The sequence below is a fragment of the Pyrus communis genome, chromosome 5, assembly GCF_041283825.1.
Source record: "Pyrus communis isolate YQ-2024b chromosome 5, ASM4128382v1, whole genome shotgun sequence".
In the NCBI taxonomy this organism is placed as follows: domain Eukaryota; kingdom Viridiplantae; phylum Streptophyta; class Magnoliopsida; order Rosales; family Rosaceae; genus Pyrus; species Pyrus communis.
The window spans coordinates 26,804,356-26,812,309 of NC_142569.1; the positions used below are offsets into that span (position 1 = coordinate 26,804,356).

At 39.0% G+C, this 7,954-nt stretch overlaps 1 pseudogene; it reads left to right on the forward strand.

The window, feature by feature from the left end:
* The first annotated feature begins 877 nt into the window (after window positions 1–877).
* LOC148697043 (secreted RxLR effector protein 161 pseudogene) lies at window positions 878–1,600 on the forward strand (annotated as a pseudogene).
* Window positions 1,601–7,954: the final 6,354 nt, after the last annotated feature.

Here is a 7,954-nt window from a genome sequence, read left to right on the forward strand (position 1 = left end):
TTCTAGGTGACAATGACACAAAGGAGGACCCTAGGGACTACACTGAAGCAATGTCCGACATTGATTCAAAGAGATGGCATGAGGCCATGAAATCCGAGATGGATTCCATGTATCAAAATCAGGTCTGGACTCTTATAGACCCTCCAGAAGGTATAGTACCTGTTGGAAATAAATGGGTATTCAAGAGGAAGATAGGCGTTGATGGGAACGTGGAGACTTATAAGGCTAGACTAGTAGCCAAAGGTTACAGGCAACGAGAAGGGATTGACTATGAAGAAACTTTCTCTCCTGTAGCCATGATTAAGTCCATTCGGATTTTGCTTGCTATAGCTGCGTACCATGATTATGAAATTTGGCAAATGGACGTGAAGACAGCCTTTCTGAACGGCTACCTAGAGGAAGAGCTTTATATGGCTCAACCCGAAGGTTTCGTGTCCAAGTCTGAAAAGACTAAAGTATGCAAGCTTCAGAGGTCCATTTATGGACTTAAGCAAGCCTCCAGGAGCTGGAACATTCGTTTTGATACTGAAATCAAATCGTTTGGTTTTACTCAAGACGAAGACGACAATTGTGTTTATCAAAAAGTCGTTGGGGAAGCAGTTGTATTCCTAGTGTTATATGTAGATGACATATTACTATTCGGGAATGACACTGCAGTACTTTCTTCTGTAAAAGTGTGGTTGTCCAAAACCTTCCACATGAAAGATTTAGGAGATGCATCTTATGTACTTGGGATAAAGCTCTATCGTGATAGATCCAGAAAATTAATTGGATTATCCAATCTATGTACATTGATAAGGTGCTAAGTAGGTTCCAGATTGAGCAATCTAAGAAAGGTATTCTTCCTGTAGGACATGGAATTCATCTTTCTAAGTCCATGGGACCTAAGACTCCTGAAGAGATACGGCATATGAATATGATTCCTTATGCTTCCGCCATAGGAAGTCTTATGTATGCCATGATATGCACAAGGCCTGATATCGCATATGTTGTGAGCATTACTAGTCGATATCAATCTAACCCAGGATCAGAACACTGGGCAGCTGTCAAGACGGTCCTTAAGTACTTAAGAAGAACTAAGGACATGTTCCTCGTTTATGGAGGAGCGACAGAGTTGCGAGTGGAAGGCTATACAGACGCAGATTTCCAATCTGACGTCGATGATAGAAGTTCCAACTCCGGATATGTATTCACTCTGAATGATGGGGCTGTCAGCTGGAAAAGCAAGAAATAAAGTGTAATTGCCGATTCCACGACAGAGGCTGAATATGTCGCTGCAGCTGAAGCCAGCAAAGAAGCGTTCTGGATGAAAAAGTTCATTACTGAACTTGGAGTGGTTCCAACCATTACATCACCAGTAACTTTGTACTGTGATAATCGTGGGGCGATAGCTCAAGCCAAGGAACCCAGGGCACATCAAAAGAACAAGCATTTTGACAGGCGCTTTAATATCATTAGAAGATATGCTGCCGAGGGGAAAATCAACATCCTCAAAGTTGCTTCAGCCGATAACGTAGCAGATCCACTGACAAAGCTAATGTCTCAAATCCAGCTTGACCGTCATATGGAAAAGATGGGTATTAGATACATGGGAAGATAGCTTTGAGTGCAAGTGGGAGATTGTTGGAAGTATGCCCACAAAGCCACTCATTTGATGTAATAGCTTTTTGGAATACTTATTGTGTTAAACTTTTATATGTTTAATAGAGGGCAAAGCTTATTGTTAATCACTATTTATAGTATCTTGTGTTTAAGCAATAAGGGAATCCAAGGAATGTATTTGATCTAAGAGACAAGTGATTTAAGTTAGTTAAATTAACGAGACCTTTCTCTTATGTTCATTCCTAAAACGTTCCTAGCCATAGGATTGCCAATTGGGCATTGACAATCCGCTAAGGTTAGTATGTGTTATGTCGACTCAAGCGTGAGTATGAACTAGTCTCAAGTCATTTGGTGTTGGATACTAAGGCAAACACATAGGTGCTCGAAAGAGTAATTGAGTACACTGAACAACGATCAAACGAGAGTTCGAACATACATGTCATGTGAGACCTCGATAGTTGCAATATGCAAAGTAGTACTTTGACCTGAGGCATCATTGATGTCTAATGGTTAGGTCCTTGATCTTTGATTATGTCAACGGCATTCCATTGGAGTGTCCACGGCATTGTTGGGGTCAAGCTATCTAGTCATGTAGGCATATGAATGCACAACAAGGGATCTCTAACCTTCCATGGTGGAAGGAGAATACTCTAAGATATGATTCGAGAGTCTTTGGCCAAAGCATATGAATATGACTAAGGAAGCTTGTTCCAAATCTTATTCAATTGAATCATATAGGGAGAATTGAAATGTGGTTTCAATTCACAATCGATCGTTAAGAGTAACATCGCCCACTACCTCGCTAATTGGAACCTAATGGATCGTACACCGAGTAAGGATATAAGTGAAGAAATTATATGAAATGGATACGCAATTAAATGGTTTAATTGAAGAATGGTCAAGATTAATTAAATAGTTAATTAATTATACGAAACGTTCGTATTGGGTGTTTAAGTTAGTTTTGGGCTTCGGGGCACAAAAACGTTTTGGTCCACAAGGCCCATTATGTTTAAGTTGTATGACAACTAAAACAAAATGGGCAATTAAGCCCAATAACAACATATGGCCGGCCATAAGGGTGAGGGGTAGCAAACTTGTATTAATTACAAGTTTGCCACTCACATGAAATGAAGTATAAAATCAACATTATAGCTTTGTTTCACGTTAGGGTTTTCTAATTGAATTTGGGTGAAACATATTCTCTCATTTTCTACATAGAGGCCGGCCACTTAGGGGAGGAACATCTAGCAATCTATTCTTCCCTAAGTCATCCATTTCATCTTCACACTACATCTTTGGTGTGGAGACTTAGAGACACCAAACCTTTGGTGTTTTGGAGAACAAATCCTCAAATCCTCAAAGAAGAAAAGAAGCACTAAAAGGGAGGAAATCACAAGGAATATCCAAGGAGCAAGGAGGTGACTTGAAGGCCCTCCATTTGGGTGAATCCCTTGTGCAATCAAGGATGAGCTTCAAGGGTAAAGAATCTCTAAATTCTTATTCTCTTTAATATTGTTAAAGAGTCTTATGGTTCACCATATACTAGGCTTTGAAAGTCATGGGTTTTATGAATTGTTTTTGGATGCATGCCTACTTTAATTTGTTAATAGTTTGCCTATGTATTCAAATGTTCTTTACATGTTCTTAGCTAGGACATAAATTTTCCTTCACCTACTGAATTAAAGGAATTGAAAACCCAATTACAGGAACTTGTTGATAAGGGTTTTATTCAGCTTACTACTTCGTCGTGAAAAGCTCCAGTATTGTTCGTGCGAAAGAAATACAGAACTATTGGGTTAACCAATGCTCCAGTAGCCTTTATGGATTTTATGAATCGGGTATTTCACCCGTATCTCGACAAGTTTGTTATTATTTTCATTGATGATATTTTGTATATTCTAAATCTAAGGCGGAACATACTAGACATCTCACTCTGGTTCTGAAGAAATTGAGAGAACATCAGTTGTATGCTAAGTTTAGTAAATGTCAATTCTGGCTGGATCAAGTGTCAATCTTAGGACATGTGATTTCAGCTCAGGGTATTCTTGTGGAGCCTCAGAAGGTAGCTACAACAAAGAATTGGGAGCAGCCTCGTACTGTCACGGAAGTTCGAAGTTTTCTAGGCCTAGCTGTTTATTATCGATGTTTTGTGAAACATTTCTCAGCTATAACTCTGCCATTGACGAGGTTAACTAGGAAGGAAGTTAAGTTTGAGTGGGTCGATGATTGCAAGCAAAGTTTCCAACAATTGAAATATTGCCTCACTCATGCTCCTGTTTTAGCACTTCCAGATGATAGTGGGAACCTTGATATTTATAGTGATGCTTCCTTGAATGGCTTGGGTTGTATGTTAATGCAGCATGGCAGGGTGATTGTTTATGCTTTGCAACAATTAATGCCCCACAAGATGAATTATCCTACTCATGATCTTGAGTTGGCGGCCATTGTTTTTGCTTTGAAGATTTAGAGGCATTATCTTTATAGGGAAAAGTGCAAGATTTAAATAGATCATAAAAGCCTCAAATACATTTTCACACAGAAATATCTTAATCTTCGACAGCAGAGATGGATAGAATTGCTCAGTGATTATGATTGCACAATTGAGTATCACCCTAGTCGTGCAAACACGGTGGCAGACGCACTTAGCAGGAAATCACGTAGCCAACTGAATCCTTTGCATGCTTGCCATATCCTTTTTCTCACAGAATTGAGATCTACTAGAGTTGATTTAGAAGTGGAAGATTGGGAAGATGCCCTACTTACAAGTTTTCGAGTCAGACCAATGTTGATAGATTGTGTGCTCGAGGCTCAAATGAATGATGAGGAATCTCAGGAATTAATTCAGGCAGTTTTAGATGGAAAAAAGAAAGATCTAAGGATTAGGGATTCGGATGGTATGCTAATGCAGGGTAACCGAATGTACGTGCCTAATATCGAAGAATTAAAGAAAGATAGTCTGGATGAGGTGCATGTTTCGGCTTATGCAATGCATCCTGGGAGTACTAAGATGTATCACACTATTCGACCTTTCTATTATTAGCCTAGTATGAAAAGAGGGATTGCTGAGTATGTGAGTCGTTGTGTAATTTGTCAGCAAGTTAAAGCAGAAATGAAAAGACCTTTTGGGTTATTACAGCCACTTCTCGTACCTTAGTGGAAATGGGAAAATATTACTGTGGATTACGTTAACAAGCTACCTCGTACGCAAAATAGTTATGATGGTATTTGGGTGATAGTGGATCGACTCACCAAATCAACACATTTCATACCCGTTCGAGAAAATTTCTCATTGACTCAGTTGGTGGAATGGTTTATTTCGGAGATTGTCAAGTACCATTGAGTTTCAGTTAGTATCATTTTTTATCAGGATCCTAGATTTACTTCTAAATTTTGGGTAGCTTTCTAGGAAGCCATCGGTTCAAGATTGCTTTACAGCACAGCTTATCACCCCAGACAGATGAACAATTTGAGAAAATCATTCAAACGCTAGAAGATATGCTGAGATCCTTGTTTTTGCAGTTTGAAGGTGCTTAGCATAAACGTTTAGCTTTGATCGAGTTTGCTTATAATAATAGCTATCATTCTAACATTGGCATGTCACCTTTTGAGGCGCTTTATGGTAAACCCTGCTGTACTCCTTTATGTTGGTCTGAAGTCAGCGAAAAAGTGTTGGTGGGTCCTGAGAATGTAGATTACACTACGTAGAATATTCAGGTGATTAAAGCTAACTAGAAAGCGGCCCAGGATCGACAGAAGAGTATCGCTGATAAACATGCCATTGAGAGAGAATATAAAGTTTGAGATTGGGTATTCCTGAAGTTATCACCATGGAGAGGTGTGGTACGGTTTGGTAGGAAAGGTAAGTTAAGTCCTCGATATACTAAACCGTATTAGATCACCGAGTGTGTTGGTGAAGTTACCTACAGGCTTAAGCTACCTCCAGAGTTATCAAAGGTGCACGACGTTTTTCATGTGTCCGTGCTTCATCACTATGTCTCTGATCCATCACACTTGATCCCTCCTCAACCACTAGAGATTAACCCGGATTTGACTTACGATGAGGAACCAATGACGATCTTGGATTAGAAAAATAAGGTTCTTCGGAACAAGACTGTGCGCATGGTGAAAGTTTTGTGGAGGAACCATTCGGTCGAGGAAGCCACCTGGGAAACTAAAGATTGTATGCGAGACTTGTATCCATGTTTGTTTTATGGTTATTGATGTGTTGGTGATGTGTAGGAATTTCGGGGATGAAATTTTCTTAAGGGGGTAGGTTGTGACGACCCGTCCCAAATTATTATATATTTTTGTCCCCGAGTATGTAAAGTGATGATAATTCCCTTGTGGTTTTGTGACGTGGATGTCTATATGCAGTTTTAAATGATCTTCCACGCTGACGTAATTAAATCGTACTCAACGTCACGAGCGCGTCGACGCAAGTTAGGGTCGAATTGGATTCCTAACGAAAGTATTACGATAATTTAAGAGAGAGATTGGGTAGAATTTAATTTTTAGGTTGCCTATCACATATCCACCAGTTATCTTCTTTCTTACAACCTTGAGCCCAATTAGAATTTTTGGGTTTATTTTATTTCCGTTGGACCAATTAATTAGACCCTAAATCCCATACCCAATCAGGGCTTATGACCCCTTTTATTTTGGCCAACCTATGATGGCCAATACGTCTCGACTCCGATCGGGGCATGTCAATATGTGTGTGTGTGTGTGTGTATGTGTGTGTGTGACATAGTTTATTAGGCATGTTTTATTGTTATTATATATTATGCAATGAATTTTGTTTTATTGTGCCAAGATTTATTTAATTTTATTATCAGTAGTAGTGAAATTATCCAAAATACCTCTAAGATGCCACGTAAGCCTTCCACGTGGACCTCAATTTTCCTTTCAATTTTCTAGTTTTATTTTACTATTTTCAAATAGTACTCATTTTTACAAACATGTGGCCGCAGACGGGACTTAATTCGAAGTTATAACGAACAAGTTATGTTCGAAACAGTGTAAATTAATGAGCTTTAATTTCTTGTAATAACGGTTTGAGATTTAATGTTGAGATACCTTGTTGTTGTACCCTACATCTTTGGCTCACTTCTCCTGCAATGTATCGTATTAAATACTAGTATTATAATATTTTCGGGAAATTATATACTTGTTTTACAGCGAGGGGTTGCACGTTTTTGAAAACGATTTACAAAACTTTATTTTTCAGGCCCACTCACCCTTGTTTTTCGCCCCTCCAGGATTTTAGTGGCAGAGGTTTCGTGACAATGAGGATTGTTGGTAACAGCTGTTACATAGAAGATTTCTCTTTTTGGTATAAATTTCCTTACTCTTCTTTTACTGCAATTTATTTATGCTCTAACATCACTTGTGTGATATGGGTTCAATCCCGCTCACATGCACACTCTAAATTAGTCACTTTTAGGTTTTAATTTATTCACATTTTCCATATCACTACACTTTATGGCTTCGTCACCTTCTGGTGTCAGCCAACACATTGCGATTCAGGTGTCTACGTGGACATTCTGGGTTGGGGTATGTTAGTTTGGTATCAGAGCATAGGTTAGGCAATATTGCAATCATCACACATGTGATGTAAGCATTCTCAATTCTTGGATTCTAACGTCATATTTATGCCGCCTTGTCGAACACGAAATATGCCTACTTTCCATGAGTTTTGGGCACCTTGGTACAGTTATCGCTGACACTTTTCTATGACTTACCGACCTTTTAGAAGAATGCTTTGGTGACCACCATTAGACTTTTAAGTGAAAAACCTCCTTGCCAAGGAAACACACGAATTGAAGACGCTTTGTTGACCCTGAAGTAGGGTAATCATATCGATAATTGTGTACCACTGGAAATTTATCGATCAATCACAACTACAATCCAACCATCGTTACCAACCCTTCTTTGTTAGGAAACTGAAAGCGCTTTTATCCTTAGCAATCTTTATTTTTTGTGGCACCTCCCAAAATTTCCTTGATGCTTTGCTTTACCTCAAAGTTTTGAAAATATCTCGAATGACTATGTTAATGCTGAAGGGGTTGCACTCAATGGAAGAACATCTGGGGGACAGTCACATTTGGTCCCCAACAACGTTAATTTTTCAAACATATCGGCTCTGATTTCGGATCTTCAGGAGGAAGATCGAATTTCGATAAATCCCATTCTGTGGTAAAGTTAACCACAATTCCCATTCTCGAGCTTAAGGTAGTTTCACAAACACTAGTTTCCATAATTACATACTAAAAACAGTAGCCAGTGTTCCCAAAAGCGATAAAATCACCTCATAGGAGCAACCTTCCTATAAAATCTTACTTACTCTTCGATC